We start from the raw sequence: 17,504 nt of genomic DNA, 5'->3' as shown, positions 1-17,504 counted from the left end.
CCAATTTTGAACTTAAACCAGTGATGTTCAACATGTTAAACTCCATCGGTCAATTTGGTGGCTCACCTAATGAGGATACTAGACAATATGCTCGTGTTTTCCTTGAAATTTGTTATTCGTTTAGGCAACAAGGTTTGCACGAAGATGTGCTAAAGCTTAAACTATTCCCCCACTCTCTACATGCTGGGTAAGAGCTTGTCTTATTGGAATCCCTTTTGATCAATGGAATCTTTGGATGGCTTATGCAAAAGTTTTATGCTTCACTATAACCCACCCAATATGAACACCCAGCTCCACAATGGCATTGTAAGTTTTTGCCAAGGCGATAATGAATCTATATATAAGTGTTCGGACAGATAAAAAAGTTTGCTTTGTAAGTGCACTAACCACAGATTCCATGAGTGGCTAAAGTCGTGATGTTTTATAATGGAGTCAACGCACCTACTCGTATGATATTAGATGTCTCTGCTAGTGGTAGTTTACTTGACAAATCACCCGAGGAAGCGTTTGATAACCTCAATAAGATAACCAATAATGACTATCAATTTTCAACTACAAGGCTTGGAACTAGCAGAAGAGTGTTTGGAGCATAGAAACATGATGGTAAGGATTTTGTATCTACCCAACTTTCTACTATAATAAATATTTTGCAAAATTTGCAGCATTCCAATAAGGTAAATGAAGTCAATGTAACTAGCTCAGTATGCATCTTTTGTAGCGATAATCACCATAAGAGTGAATGCCCAGAAAACTAGGAGTCCATCAATTTCGTGGGCAACTTTAATAGAAGCAACAACAATAACCCCTACTCTAATACATACAATCTTGAATGGAGACAACATCCAAATTCTTTTTGGGGTAATCAAGGGAACAATAATAATAATTATGCAGGCAATTTTAATAGGGCATAACAAAACATTTCTAAACACTCAAGTTCACAAAATCAACAGTTACCCTCGCAAAGTAATAATAACTAATGCATCTTCGTCAATTTCTAACTCCCTCGAAGTTTCACTGTAGGAATTTATGGCATTGACAAAAGATTTCATGGCTTCAGTAAAGACCGTGATACATGAACACTCATCAACAATCAATAATCAAGGCAATCTGTTGCAAAGCCAAGTAGCTCTATTACAAAGCCATAGCTTAACATTTAGAGCATTGAAGAATCAAGTGGGACAAATTGCCATGTCATTACATTCTCGTCCACAAGCAAGTCTCCCTAGTAACACTCAGGTTACTAAGCCTCATAGAAAAGAGCAATGCAGTGCGCTCACGTTGAGGAGTGGTACTCAGATTAATATTGATGATAAGTTTGGGAGGAATCAACCAGAAAATTTAATCCATGGCACCACACATAAAGAACTTAAAGATCATGGTGAAATTTTTTAACATGAAAAATTGCCTAAGGAGAAGGAAAAGAATGAGGGTTCAACAAGTCATCACACTAATGATGAAAAATTATTTGTCAAGGCAAAAGTTTCTTCACCACCTACAGAGGACGAAGTCAGACCCCCACCACAAAGTTCAAAAAGTTTGTTGATGTCCTTGACTAGCTGTATATCAATGTTCTATTACTTGAAGCCATTGAGAAGATGTCTTCCTATGCCAAATTTTTAAAGGACATCGTCACAAAGAAGTGAAATGTGGAAAGAATAGAAATTGTTGCCATGATAATAGAATATTGTTCGACAATGAGTAAACTTCTGTTGAAGCAAAAAGATCCTGACAGCTTTGTTATACCATGTTCCATTGGTAACAAAAATGTTTGAACTGCTCTTTGTGGCTTGGGGTTAAGCGTAAATCTGATGCCCAAGTCCATATTATTGAAGCTTGGAATGGGTAATACTCAACCAACCACCATGATTTTACTATTAGCTGACTGGTCACATGTTCGTCCCGAGCGCAAAATTAAAGATGTGATTGTTAGAGTGGACAAGTTTGTCTTTCCTGTTGATCTCCTCATTCAAGACTATGAGGCCAATGAAAATGCACCTATTATTCTTGGATGTCCATTCTTAGCTACATGGCATATTTTAATAGATTGTGAGAAGTGAGAGTTCACTATGAGAGTGGCTGATCAAAGGTTCCCAATCATTGTCTTCAACACTCTTAAATACGCTGATGATTCTGAAGAATACCATTACATTAAAGAAGTTGATTCACTAGAGGAAACTAGAACAAAAATTCTGGTCAAGGCAAATTTTTACATATTGATCATTATGACAATCTGTGCCAAGACAAAACTCTCCAAAGGGATGAGTGTACATGTTTTTGCCGAGATGTTTTACAATCTGAGGAACACAATAATTATTTCCAGTTGAAATTTTTCTGAACGTAGCATACAAAAATATTAGCTTAGGCAAAAGTTTTTTATTGAAGCAGATGAAAGACATACTGAAGACAAAGCAAGTATGGAGTCTGCAGATGATTCATTGGAAGATGGATAGTCTAGTTTACTTCAAGCTAAACTAGATATGAGATTCGAACCCCTTGATTTCAATAAATTTATTCCTCTAAAACCTTTGACGCAACATGCACCTAACTTAGAACTTAAATCATTGTCATCACATTTGAAATATTCTTATCTAGGTAGTGATGAAGCTTTACCATTTATAATTTATGTTATTCTAACCCCTGAGCAAGAGGGAAATTTGTTGAATGTTCTATCACATAACAAAAAAGCTCTCGGGTGGACTATGGTAGACTTAAAGGGAATCAACCCTACAATATACTTGCATAAGATCTAGTTAAAAGATAGCCATAACAATTCAGTGGAACCAAAAAAGAGACTTAACCTGATAATGAAAAAAGTGGTGATAAGGGAAATCATAAAATGGCTTGATATTGGGGTGATCTATCTCATATCCGATAGTTCATGGGCCAGTCTGGTTCAATGCGTACTGAAGAAGGGTGGCGTGACTGTGCTTAAGAATGAGAATGATGAGCTTTTGACTACAAGAACCATCACGGGCTGGCAGATTTGCATGAATTATAGAAATTTCAACAAGACAACAAAGAAATACCACTCCCATTCCTTCCATCAATCAAATGCTTTATCGGTTAGCATACAAGGCATTTTATTGTTTTCTTTATGGATATTCTGGATACAATCAGATCCCCATAGCACCTGAAGTTCTGGAGAATACCACTTTCACCTACCCGAATGGTACTTATACCTTTAGAAGGTTTTCGTTCAAACTATGTAACGCTTCGGCTATTTTTTAAGAGGTGTATGGTGAAGGATTTAATGGAAATGTTATGGATGACTTTTCTGTCTTGGGGATGACTATGATCGATGCCCTAACAATTTATATAAAGTGTTGAAGTGATGTAAGGAGTCCAACCTTCTATCAAACTGGGAGAAATATGACTTTATGGTGACAGAAGGAATTGTGTTAGAACACAAAATTTGTCGCCAAGGCATCAAAATTGATAAACCCAAAGTGAAAATAATTAAGAATTTGCCTCCACCAGTGACTGTGAAGGGCATACAAAGTTTCCTAGGGCATTCAGGATTTTACAGGTGGTTTATCAATGAATTTTACAGGATTTCAAAGCCTTTGTGTCTGTTGCTTCAAAAAAATAAATCATTCTTGTTCAACGATGAAGGCCTCAACGCATTCACTGATCTAAAGAAAAAACTTGCCTCTACACCAATTGTTGTGCCACCTGACTGGGATGCCCCTTTTGAGTTGATGTACGATGCGAGTGAATATGTTGTAGGGGCAGTGCCATGGCAAAGAGAAGATTTATCTAGCCAGGGTAGGAAAAAATTCATACATGATGTATGCCACTTGTAGACATCCATTTTTGTCCGAGACAACAAAAAATTTATTATTTATTTATTATTATTATTTTATTAATTTATATATATACATTTTTTTTGCAGGTCTTCCATTCCCATCAAACAACCCACTAAACCACGTTCAATCCCACTATCTCCACCTACTCCAGTACCCCACGACTATCACCTTATCTATCACTCATTTTTGTTCCTAAATGGGGGAGGAAAAACACAAAAGGGGGGCCACGGATATCAACTCTTTTTCTCTGGGATTAGAAAGATCTGTGCTTTTAATATTCAAAAGGGGGGCTCTTGAGGAGGTCGAATTTTATGTTTCTTCCAACCACCCACTCCTTTTAATTTCCCATTTACAAATGGAAAGCCCTGTACTCATAAACTAAGAAAGTAAATGGAGGAGGCAGCAGATCGGGGAGCAAGCATCAAGCTTTAGGTCTGACTACTCTGCAACAAAAACGAATCTTTTTTACCTTTTTGATTTCTTCTTTCCCACCAAAATTTTTCATTTCTGGGTTCATTCTCATACCAAATCTAAACAAGGGTCCCCACGTTCCTTTTTCTTGTTATATTTCCATAGGGAAACAGTAGCCAACTGAGCCAACAAAAAATCCAAACACAGTGAGTGCAGTGTTAGGATCTATATAAAAAAAGGGTTATTTTCTATTATTATTCATTTGGGGTTTTAAGGAGGTTTCATCAATGGCATCTCCTTATCCCATTCCAGTTACTGCTGCTCAGCCCTTCTTCTTTCTTGCTTTGAACTGCATCTGACTTCGGGTGATTCAATAAGAAAAAAAAGATGGGAACAACAGCAGCTCCTGGTTCTTACATGGTCAACATCAAGCCTTGTTTTTTTCTTCACGTAACATGCTTGTTTCGAGCAGCTCGCAAATGACCAACAATAATCTTTCTCGAAGAATCATCAAGGAAATGCAGCGTCTCCTAAGTGAGCCGACACCGGAATTATTGCTTCACCTTCAGAGGATAATATGAGATATTTCAATGTGATGATCCTTGGTCCCACTCAGTCTCCATACGAAGGAGGGGTTTTCAAGTTGGAACTATTTCTGCCTGAAGAAGACAAATGGAGTCCATCTCTCCAGATCCGAACTGTACTTTTGAGCATCCATGCACTTTTGAGTGCTCCAAATCCCGATGATCCACTTTCTGAAAATATTGCTAAGCACTGGAAGTAATGAGGCAGAAGCCGTTGAGACAACCAAGGAATGGACTCGTTTATATGCGAGTGGCACATGAAGACCGGTGGAATCGACTGCCCTCATAAAATAACATTTTATGCAACGTAAGCTACTCGATATCGGTTTCATAGCGAAATTTGGTTTTCATCAACACGTGCACTGGTTATATTTTCCAAGACTGTAACATGTTGGTCTTGAAATTCTTAGGGCCAAATTGTTGTTTTAGTCCTTCCAGGTTTGGATAAATTTCATTTGTTTGCTTAAAGTCATTTTTCATTGTGATTTGGTCCTCTAACTTTTTTATTTTTTTCTTTTGCAGTTCATTTTTTTTTAATACCAAGTTAATCCATCAATTTTAATTTATTTCAATTTAGTTATTCATTTTGTTCCTTTTTAATTTTAGTATTTTTTATTTTAGTTATTCATTTTTTTCTCTTTTAATTTTAGTGTATTTTATTTATTTATTTATTTGTCTTTTCTTATTTTTATTTTATTACCTTTAAAATCTATCATTCTTTACATTTTAGGGATATTTTTAATCGATCAAAGGTAATTATTCGAATTGATTTTTTTTTTAAATTTTAATTTTAATTTAAATTTTCGCAACTAAGACAACCGGCAAATTAATTGGTACCGAAAGGGCGGTTCAAGGGTGCTAATCCTTCCTTGACCGTAACCGACTCCCGAACCCGACACATTTCTGGTAAAAATGCAGATCAGGTAAGATGGTATCCGATCCACCTAAATGTTTTTAAAGTGATTGGTGGCGACTCCAATTCGTTTAATCCAAGTCGAAGCCCAATTCCGGGCCCAACCGAAAGACGGTTACGACAGCTTGGCGACTCCGCTGGGGACAGGTAAGTGAGTCAGGCCGAAATTAATTTCCGGTTGTCTTTTTTAGCGAAAATTACAAGTCTAAATTTTAATTTGTTTATTTGATTCTAATTATTTACCTTTGATTATTTTTCAAATAAATAGTTGTACTAACGTTTTTTAATGATTTCAGATTTTTTCAAAATTGTCATCTCTAAGCTCTAAACCCGAGCTCCAAACCCGTTTTAAGTGGGGGTGAAAGCGACGCATTCGTGTGAATTTATTCACCGCATATGCCTAGCAAGTAGCCTTCGGGATTCATATACCTTAAGTCTTCGTGTGAATTTATTCACCGTGCGGGCATAAGGGAATGTGTCCTCTCGAGTTTAACTTAGTCCACACAAGCTTGTAATAGGCTTAGGACTAAGGGTCTGGCAAGCCCAAGGGGGCACCGGCAAGGAGAACTCGAGTACCTTTTTAGAACCTAAACCGGGAGAGTGCAGGGAATTAGAGCTCACCCCAAGACCTCATTCCAAACCCTAGGATGCTTTGTTTCCTGCTTTATTTTCTGTTCAAAGCATGCGATCTAGACAAATATGCGGCTAGGATTTGTTTGAAATTATCATGCGGGATAGAAATCATGTATGTGTAGGAATATTAAGCATGTTCGGGTAGATTATCATGTGGGGTAGGATTTTTTATTTTTTTATTTTGATTTACCTCACTAACCCCTTTTATTTTTTGTTCTATCTCATTTTGTTTTCATCATTCGCATCATTTAAAACGAGGTGTTGATCCACCAAAAATGTGTTTGTTAAACATGAATAATCTGCATTAATGGACAAAGGGATTATAATACAAAGAGATAAAAAGCTCAGAAGCCCAGCCGTGGTCAAAGAATACTCGGAGGCAAAGGGTGCAGGGGCAAGACGAGGAAAATGTTACAGACCCGGAGAGTCCTTTCGAAAACTGCGAGATCAAGATGGCGAAACCCTAGCTAAGCTGGAGATCATTATTGATAAATTCCAGAAACAAGTCGATAAACTTTGGGTGGAGGGCTCCGATGGCACTTTCGTTTGGAACAAGCTCGACATAGAGTGAAAGCCGGTGATGCAGTCATTCGAGACCTTTTGGGGGCAAGCAGCTCGTTATTTGCACATTTTAGCCAAAGGAGCAGGAACGGTTTGACAGGGTATTCAACCGGTGACAGACGAAGGCAGAAGACTAGTCAACCTATCAGAAACTGTTCGAGGTTTATGCCTTCAAAATATTTTTGTCTCTTAAGACGTAATACTTTTGCCCCAATAAGGATTATTTATAATAACAGGTACATTTTTTGGATCAATGCCTCGAACATTTCATGCATCATGCATTCAGACATATTGTGCATTTTGTTATTTTTTTTGTTTTTTGTTTTTACATTCGCATTATTTTTCCTTTTTTTTACATTCACATGTCTCATCAAAAATGAGAAAATTTTGATCCTATGACATATAAGGAGTTTTACCACCAGTTGTTTGATGCACACGTGGTGTCACCATATCCAGAGAAATCCATGAAGCCCCGTACCCCAGGTAGTACGATGAGAACGCTCATTGCGAAAATCATAGCGGAGTCCCAGGGCGCACTATCGAGAATTACTCCACAATCAAGAGAATTATACATAAAATACGTAACAAGAATCGGATCGACTTCAACAACTTGGGGGCATCCAAGTGAGGAAGACCATTTCATCATTTGAGACATTTTGTTTGATTTTGTTTTTTCATTTTTTTCTCAAGTTTTTGTAAGGATTTTTAAATAAATTTATGTTACTTTAAAGATGTTAAACAATGAATCACATTTGCAAACTTGCAATTCTTTGAATATCATTTGAATTAAGAAACTCTGTGAATGGTTCAAAGTTACGGATCTTTGACAAAGTAACATGTTTTAAAACAAGGACCTTGACCTTACCCAGAATATACCCTCAAACACCGTACCCTGCTCTTGTAATTAACCAATATAACATTTTCCTTTCATAAGGTGCGGACAACATGGGGCATCCTTTTGCATATGACATTATTATACTTTTTATTTAAGACGTTCAATGATGATAATGATCTTCACAGATGGAATAGTCGAGTAACTGAATCTAGTTTAGGTCAGTTGCTTGAAAATTGAACTCTAAAGATGAAATTTTTTACTCTCAACAAACACCTAGACTATAACAGGTTCTTCTTGATAATCTTAAGAAATTAAATCCGTAAAACTGAGCTATTCCACTAAGGCAATTGGTTATAGAGGAAACTCGAAAGCCCTGGCTTTATGAATAGATTGTATTCAAACCATGACATTGCTCGGACACTTGGCAATTCGGTGTTTGCTCCACTGCTTTTGTCAGGCCGAAGACTTTGTGATGAGATGAACCCTTCAGTTAAACCTGATAAAAGTGATTATAATGTTAAGTTGTCCCTCTAAAGTAATTGGTTAAACGCCCCGACTTTATGGATTCAGCTAGCCAGACAATGGAAAATTAAATCAAATTTATCTGAGCAAGAAATTTTTGGTAATGTTGGACTAAGGGAGTTAAGGAACACCTGTTATAGTCGACTACACACGAGCACTCAAGAATTTCATTTTTAGACCGATATTTTTCGCACTGCCTTTGTCGGAGGAGCCTACAAAGCTTGAACAAATGGAAGATTTCAGAGGACTGAAATAAAATGTCTAGTAATTGGTCATTCTAGTTGCGTCATTATGTCCGCACCCAAATGAAATGCCAAAGCATATTTCGATATTTAAAAAATGACATTTTGGGTTACCAAAACCTTAGAAAGGAGGCTAACCTAAAGCCAACTCATCCATTTGAACATTTGTCAAAGATTTGTAACTCTGAAAGTATTAAAAGAGCTCTTGATTCCTTTGATATTTTTTGAACTCACATTTACAATTTGATTCAATTGCGAACAATATTTTACAACATTTTTATCATGTCTCTCTCCTAAAACAAGAAAAAGGAGAAAAACATTTTCAAGCAGAACAATCTCAGATATGAAAGGTCTGTAAAGCCAAAGCTTGGGAAGCAAATGGGGCACGATCCATTCCAATGACCTGATTGACAGACAACGCACGAGACTCCATCCAGAAGATAACACATAATTCATTCATATTGCATGCATCTTAAACATACTTAGGTGCATCACATTCATCATTTTAGCATACACGTTTTTGCAGCTTTTAGAGTCAAGTTTTGACTTCAAGATGAAGGATACTCGATTCTCAAGCGCCTTCAAAGAAGGATGGTGGTTGATTAACTCAGCAGCAAGAAGCTACACTTCGACCAACTCGACAGATTGAAAATTTTCTCTCGAACTCACAATTTGCTCGAGAGTAAATTTCAACTTCTCAACGAAGGATCTCGAATCCAAGACAACACAAGCTCAACTTCATGACGAAGGGGCGGCTGATTGTCAACAAACATTTCTCAATTTCAGAGCCAATTTCAACTTCACCACGAAGGATATTGGACTCCAGGCAACACAAGTTCAACTTCACGACGAAGGGACCGCTGGTTGTCAATAAACAATTTCTCGATTTCAGAGTCAATTTCAACTTCACAACGAAGGATATTGGACTCCAGGCAACACAAGTTCAACTTCACGACGAAGGGACCGCTGGTTGTCAATAAACAATTTCTCGATTTCAGAGTCAATTTCAACTTCACAACGAAGGATATTGGACTCCAGACAACGCAAGCTCAACTTCACGACGAAGGGACCGCTGGTTGTCAATAAACATTTCTCGATTTCAGAGTCAATTTCAACTTCACAACGAAGGATATTGGACTCCAGACAACGCAAGTTCAACTTCACGATGAAGGGACCGCTGGTTGTCAACAAACATTTCTCGATTTCAGAGTCAATTTCAACTTCACAACGAAGGATATTGGACTCCAGACAACGCAAGTTCAACTTCACGACGAAGGGACCGCTGGTTGTCAACAAACATTTCTCGATTTCAGAGTCAATTTCAACTTCACAACGAAGGATATTGGACTCCAGACAACGCAAGTTCAACTTCACGACGAAGGGACCGCTGGTTGTCAACAAACATTTCTCGATTTCAGAGTCAATTTCAACTTCACAACGAAGAATATTGGACTCCAGACAACGCAAGTTCAACTTCACGACGAAGGGACCGCTGGTTGTCAACAAATATTTCTCGATTTCAGAGTCAATTTCAACTTCACAACGAAGGATATTGGACTCCAGACAACGCAAGTTCAACTTCACGACGAATGGACGGCTGGTTGTCAACAAACATTTCTCGATTTCAGAGTTAATTTCAACTTCACAACGAAGGATATTGGACTCCAGACAACGTAAGTTCAACTTCACGACGAAGGGACCGCTGGTTGTCAACAAACATTTCTCAATTTCAGAGCCAATTTCAACTTCACAGCGAAGGATATTGGACTCCAGACAACGTAAGTTCAACTTCACGGCGAAGGGACCGCTGGTTGTCAATAAACAATTTCTCAATTTCAGAGCCAATTTCAACTTCACATCGAAAGATATTGGACTCAAGACAACGCAAGTTCAACTTCACGAAGAAGGGACCGCTGGTTGTCAATAAACAATTTCCCAATTTCAGAGCCAATTTCAACTTCACAACGAAGGATATTGGACTCCAGACAACGCAAGTTCAACTTCACGACGAAGGGACCGCTGGTTGTCGATAAACAATTTCCCAATTTCAGAGCCAATTTCAACTTCACAACGAAGGATATTGGACTCCAGACAACGCAAGTCCAACTTCATGACGAAGGGACCGCTGGTTGTCGATAAACAATTTCCCAATTTCAGAGCCAATTTCAACTTCACAACGAAGGATATTGGACTCCAGACAACGCAAGTTCAACTTCACGACGAAGGGACCGCTGGTTGTTAACAAATAATTTCCCAGTTCCAGAGCCAATTTCAACTTCACGGCGGAGGATATTGGACTCGGAACAATGCTACTTACTTGGAAGGATATCCAATTACAGGCTCAACTTCACGATGAAAGGGCCACCCGCGGTTTCAATCTCACGAAGGAGGGAATCGTGCACACAAGCATCATCCATCTTTAGATTGGATTTCAACCTCGCGACGAAGAATATCCAACTCAAAGAAGGATTATTTGTCAACAAAGACCTTCGAGTTCGACTACGCTCAGCTCCAAGGCACATCATTTACAGCATAGCTCAAGGCTAGAAGGGTTATATGTCACCAAAAGACCTTTGAGTTCGACTACGCTCAGCTCTAAGGCACATCATTTGCAGTATAGCTTAAGTCGAGAAGGGCTATCTGCCAAAGACCCTCGAGTTCGATTACACTCAGCTTCGAGGGCACATCATTTAAAGCATAACTTAAGTCGAGAAGGGCTATCTGCCAACCAAAGACCTGACGAGTTCGATTTCATTCAGCTCGATGACAGCGATAAATTGCTTTCTGGAAGAGTTTTCAAGCCAAAATCTTTAAACCGAGAAGAAGACAAAGGCCCAATTCCAGGAAGCCCAATCACATTTGAGTACAGCGGACAAAAACTGATTGTCTTTTTTTCGTCTTTGCTCTATTCTTGTTAACACAAAAATGTGCAAAGAGGGGCAGCTGTAGACATCCATTTTTGTCCGAGACAACAAAAAAATTATTATTTATTTATTATTATTATTTATTAATTTATATATACATTTTTTTTGCAGGTCTTCCATTCCCATCAAACAACCCACTAAACCACGTTCAATCCCACTATCTCCACCTACTCCAGTACCCCACGACTATCACCTTATCTATCACTCATTTTTGTTCCTAAATGGGGGAGGAAAAACACAAAAGGGGGGCCACGGATATCAACTCTTTTTCTCTGGGATTAGAAAGATCTGTGCTTTTAATATTCAAAAGGGGGGCTCTTGAGGAGGTCGAATTTTATGTTTCTTCCAACCACCCACTCCTTTTAATTTCCCATTTACAAATGGAAAGCCCTGTACTCATAAACTAAGAAAGTAAATGGAGGAGGCAGCAGATCGGGGAGCAAGCATCAAGCTTTAGGTCTGACTACTCTGCAACAAAAACGAATCTTTTTTACCTTTTTGATTTCTTCTTTCCCACCAAAATTTTTCATTTCTGGGTTCATTCTCATACCAAATCTAAACAAGGGTCCCCACGTTCCTTTTTCTTGTTATATTTCCATAGGGAAACAGTAGCCAACTGAGCCAACAAAAAATCCAAACACAGTGAGTGCAGTGTTAGGATCTATATAAAAAAAGGGTTATTTTCTATTATTATTCATTTGGGGTTTTAAGGAGGTTTCATCAATGGCATCTCCTTATCCCATTCCAGTTACTGCTGCTCAGCCCTTCTTCTTTCTTGCTTTGAACTGCATCTGACTTCGGGTGATTCAATAAGAAAAAAAAGATGGGAACAACAGCAGCTCCTGGTTCTTACATGGTCAACATCAAGCCTTGTTTTTTTCTTCACGTAACATGCTTGTTTCGAGCAGCTCGCAAATGACCAACAATAATCTTTCTCGAAGAATCATCAAGGAAATGCAGCGTCTCCTAAGTGAGCCGACACCGGAATTATTGCTTCACCTTCAGAGGATAATATGAGATATTTCAATGTGATGATCCTTGGTCCCACTCAGTCTCCATACGAAGGAGGGTTTTCAAGTTGGAACTATTTCTGCTGAAGAAGACAAATGGAGTCCATCTCTCCAGATCCGAACTGTACTTTTGAGCATCCATGCACTTTTGAGTGCTCCAAATCCCGATGATCCACTTTCTGAAAATATTGCTAAGCACTGGAAGTAATGAGGCAGAAGCCGTTGAGACAACCAAGGAATGGACTCGTTTATATGCGAGTGGCACATGAAGACCGGTGGAATCGACTGCCCTCATAAAATAACATTTTATGCAACGTAAGCTACTCGATATCGGTTTCATAGCGAAATTTGGTTTTCATCAACACGTGCACTGGTTATATTTTCCAAGACTGTAACATGTTGGTCTTGAAATTCTTAGGGCCAAATTGTTGTTTTAGTCCTTCCAGGTTTGGATAAATTTCATTTGTTTGCTTAAAGTCATTTTCATTGTGATTTGGTCCTCTAACTTTTTATTTTTTTTTCTTTTGCAGTTCATTTTTTTTAATACCAAGTTAATCCATCAATTTTAATTTATTTCAATTTAGTTATTCATTTTTGTTCCTTTTTAATTTTAGTTTTTTATTTTAGTTATTCATTTTTTTCTCTTTTAATTTTAGTGTATTTTATTTATTTATTTATTGTCTTTTCTTATTTTTATTTTATTACCTTTAAAATCTATCATTCTTTACATTTTAGGGATATTTTTAATCGATCAAAGGTAATTATTCGAATTGATTTTTTTTTTAAATTTTAATTTTAATTTAAATTTTCGCAACTAAGACAACCGGCAAATTAATTGGTACCGAAAGGGCGGTTCAAGGGTGCTAATCTTTCCTTGACCGTAACCGACTCCCGAACCCGACACATTTCTGGTAAAAATGCAGATCAGGTAAGATGGTATCCGATCCACCTAAATGTTTTTAAAGTGATTGGTGGCGACTCCAATTCGTTTAATCCAAGTCGAAGCCCAATTCCGGGCCCAACCGAAAGACGGTTACGACACCACTAATACTAGGATAAACCGATTCTATTCAAGCAATGTGGCGGCCAAATAATCTATAGGTGTGTCCTTGAAGAAGAACATAAGGAGATCCGTTTCATTGCCATACATCCCCATGTGGAGGGAACTTTTGTGGGATAAGGAATGCTATAAAGGTCCTCTAATTCGGCTTCTACTGGCCTACCTTATTGAACGATGTGCATGACTTATGTAAGTCATGTGATCATTGTCAACATATTGGGAGTATATCGAAGAGAAATGAGATTACATGGCAAAACATTTTGGAAGTTGAGTTCTTTGAAGTATGGGGGTTCAATTTTATAGGGCCTTTCCCATCGTTCTTTGGTGATTTATACATACTCTTAGCAGTAGACTATGTTTCCAAATGGGTTGAAGTCATGGCCACACCTCATAATCACTCTAGGAACGTGTTGAAATTCTTGTACAAGAAAACAGTCACATGTTTTGGAGCCCCATGAGCACTTATTAGCGATGAAGGAATTCACTTTGATAATAAATTAATTACCAAGGCACTGAAAAGATACGGGGTGTGCCATAGAATTGCCATGACATACCATCCCTAGACTAATGCGCAAGATGAGGTCATTAATCAAGAGATCAAGCAGATTCTTGAGAAGATAGTCAACCCAAAGCGCAAAGACTGGTCACCAAAGCTTGATGAGGCACTGTAGGCCTACCAAACAATATTCAAAACACCACTCAGAATGCCCTTAGTAAATGGATGCACAGCTTGCTGGAGAAAGAAGATTATTGGAGCTGAATGAAATCGATGAATTAAGAGCTCAAGAGTATGAAATTGTCCGCCTTTACAAATAAAAGATGAAAATATGGTAAGACAAAAAAAATTTCCTAGGCAATTTTTTCTTGGACAACAAGTATTGCTCTATAATTCATGACTCAAGCTATTTCCATACAAGTTAAATCTAGATAGTCAGGACTGTTCATCGTACATCAAGTCTATAGCCACGATGCAGTAGAAACAACGAAACCTAGATGATGGGTTAACCTTTAAGGTGAATGGTCAACAGCTGAAGACGTAAAATAGAGCACCCATCCTGTGTGATAAATCAGCGTCGTTACTTCACGATGCCCAAGAGTTTACCCTTATTTCGCGAACAAATTGTGTTGCCTAGGCAACTGAAATTTGCACTATGTACATAAATAATAATATTTTTATTTTATTATGCACGAGTTGTATAATTTTCTTTTATTCTCTATTTTTATTTTTTTGCAACAAGGATACACGTGGCAGTGTAGGGTTTGTGCTCATGAATGGGAGGATGAGAAACCCTAGAATACTGGTTTTGGAGGCACTTTTGAAATAGAAAAAATACTTTTATTTTATTATATTACTTTTAGAAAAATCAAATATCTTCCCTATTAATACAATATCTTTTTCTCCTTTTTGATTTATCGTTTTACCCCCAAGAAACCAATCATCACCCAACTTTTTCTCCAAAACCGCCCACTTCCTCTTTCTCCTCTCCGTTTGCTCCTTTTCAACTCTTTCTTCTTCAACTATTATTTCTTTCGATTTCACACCTTTTACTAAAACCCTCTATTACATCCATGGAAAACCTTTGTTTTTTCCCTAAATCTATCACAAAAAACACCATGGCCTGATCCAAAAAGAATCAAGGCATTTCTACATCCTCTCTGTCGTGGCTACACGCTTCGAGCGCTTCCAAATCACTGAGACTGAGGCAAAGTTCAAGGCCTTGCAGAAACTACAAGTTTACTTTGAGAACGGCTTTGTCTTCCTTGAGGCTAGCGAATAACCGTTTGTGTCGAAAGTAATGGACATCGTACAGAAGCATAAGTAGGAGAAATTCGCCCAACACCTAAAGGCGGTGGCACTGGTAATGGTGTGAGAGTTTTATGCACATTTAGGCGACCTATCCTAGCATACTGTGTACGTTAGAGGGGAATACATCCAGTTCACTCTCTCGACCTTAAACTGCTACTTTAAACTTGACAAGGTGGATGATCACCATAAAAAATTTATTACCAAGGTAGATCTAGAGACATACGATGGTGTGCTAGAGGATTTTTGTTTTCGTTGGGTAAAGTTTGAAGGGAATGCACCCAACCAAAATCATGTGGATCGTCTAGCCCTTAAGCCAGTAACCTAACTGTGTAATAATTTTTTAAAAAACAAGCTCATGGCCACCTCACACAACACGACAATATTGTTTTGGAACTTAATGCTACTCCACTCAATCAACTACGGGCGCGTGATCGATGTGGGCGAGATAATTTTGTAGTAGATCCACGAGTGTGTAAAGAGGACCCGAGTTAATCTACTTTTTCCCAATTTAATCAACACTTTGTGTAGAAAGAAAAAAGTCCCTGAAGAAACTTTCGAGGACTTTATCAATTATCTGTAAGAGGAAGTTACCCGAGCTGATGAGTTTTGATGTTAACGCTCTATAAGAGGGCTTGGAAAGAGGATCCAAATCGGTTGTCGTGGTAAGAATATAAATAATGATCACATCCACTACGGAGACATGAGAGTGGTTGGAGCATCTAAAAGGTCACATGCATACCTTCGTCATCTAAGTCAAGGCTCGAGATGCCTAGATGAATGCTTTCTTCAAGGAACTGCTTCCAATTACCATGGAAGACATGCCATATTTTCCCAATGAAATCATGTACCAATGGTCCCTAAAGGCGACAGTACATTTCATGCCTCGACACAAAATGTTCCACCCGAGTCCCCCATATATGTCACTCCTCTTTCCAAAAATGTCTCCCTCATCCATAAAGAAGGCCACGACCAAACAGAAGATTATCTTAGCTCTTTCTCGTCTTATTCTAAGAACACTTAAGAAATCCCACCAAAATTATTTGATGATGATGATTTTATCCCAGCCCCTGACCATCCTAGTCCAGAGAAGTATCTGAATAGTCCTCGGATCTCAATGTTGAACCATCTCTTAACCATAAAGTAAGTCAACCTCAAGAAATCCCTGCTGAGCCCTCGTACACCGAGGAGATGGCATCACCGTCTAGTCTCCCGAGTATATGGTGTCGCCTTAAGCGCACAGTTGTTCATCTTCATATTCCATCTCCTTTTTCACTTCCTTCAGGAGATATTGAATCCAAAAGCCCCTCCTCTCAAATGAAAAAGAACCTCGCGCGTCCAGTCGAGCCTCTCCACCATAATGAGGTAATCTTTGTTTCATTTGCATTTGTATTAGCATTTTAGAGTAATTTTCATTACATTTGTATTCATGCATTGAGGACATTGCATCCCTTAAGTTTTGGGGAGGTGTTGTAATCCATACTTAGTTTTTTCATTTTTGATAATAATTGGTTGAAATATTTTTTATCATGGCATGAATTTTATTAGGATAGTTGTTGGAAAAAGTTGATGATGCCCGATGATGAAAGCAAGTTTTATTGCCTAGGCCAGAATTATTTTACATTACTGTTGAAGGTTAATACCGACCTTAAGACTTGATTCTTTGTGACATTTTGAACACGATTGTATGTTTTCTCTACATGAGGTGCTTAAATTTTTTTAGGAAAGAACTTTTTACGTGTCATCGCATTAAATGTTTGAAAGACTAAATTGAACTTGTTAATGTTTTAAATTATGTTGAATTAAAAAAAATCACTCGGCATAACTATAGAGCGACACTCTCTATGTGTGGGTATAACCTGGAAATCTTCTTAAATAAATGGTTGCCTTAGCATATGAGTGAATGAATGTAGTCACGGGATGACTCTACCTGACTAGCTCAGGGGTGGAAGGTATGCTCCTTTTCACCTAGAGTGTGGGATGGTAGTTGTGATGAGCTTACTCCCCTTGAAGTATACTTAAAAAACAAAACAAAAAAAAACAAAAAAAAAAAACTAAAGTTACATGTTAACCAAATAGGAGTGAAATTATGCCTTATGAATAATTTGATACCTTGGAAAAACATAAGTGCTTACTTATGAGTTTTCTAACTACGTTAAAGCATAGACTGTTATACAATTACGCGCACACACGGAAAAA

The 17,504-nt window shown here is 38.0% G+C and overlaps 2 pseudogenes; both read left to right on the top strand.

The window, feature by feature from the left end:
- The first annotated feature begins 4,549 nt into the window (after nt 1-4,549).
- LOC120173968 lies at nt 4,550-5,138 on the top strand (annotated as a pseudogene).
- Nucleotides 5,139-12,196: 7,058 nt separating this feature from the next.
- Nucleotides 12,197-12,786, top strand: LOC120173974 (annotated as a pseudogene).
- Nucleotides 12,787-17,504: the final 4,718 nt, after the last annotated feature.

This window comes from Hibiscus syriacus, unplaced genomic scaffold, assembly GCF_006381635.1.
Source record: "Hibiscus syriacus cultivar Baekdansim isolate YM2019G1 unplaced genomic scaffold, ASM638163v2 tig00111996_pilon, whole genome shotgun sequence".
In the NCBI taxonomy this organism is placed as follows: Eukaryota; Viridiplantae; Streptophyta; class Magnoliopsida; order Malvales; family Malvaceae; genus Hibiscus; species Hibiscus syriacus.
This window is presented reverse-complemented; position numbering and strand designations above follow the sequence as displayed.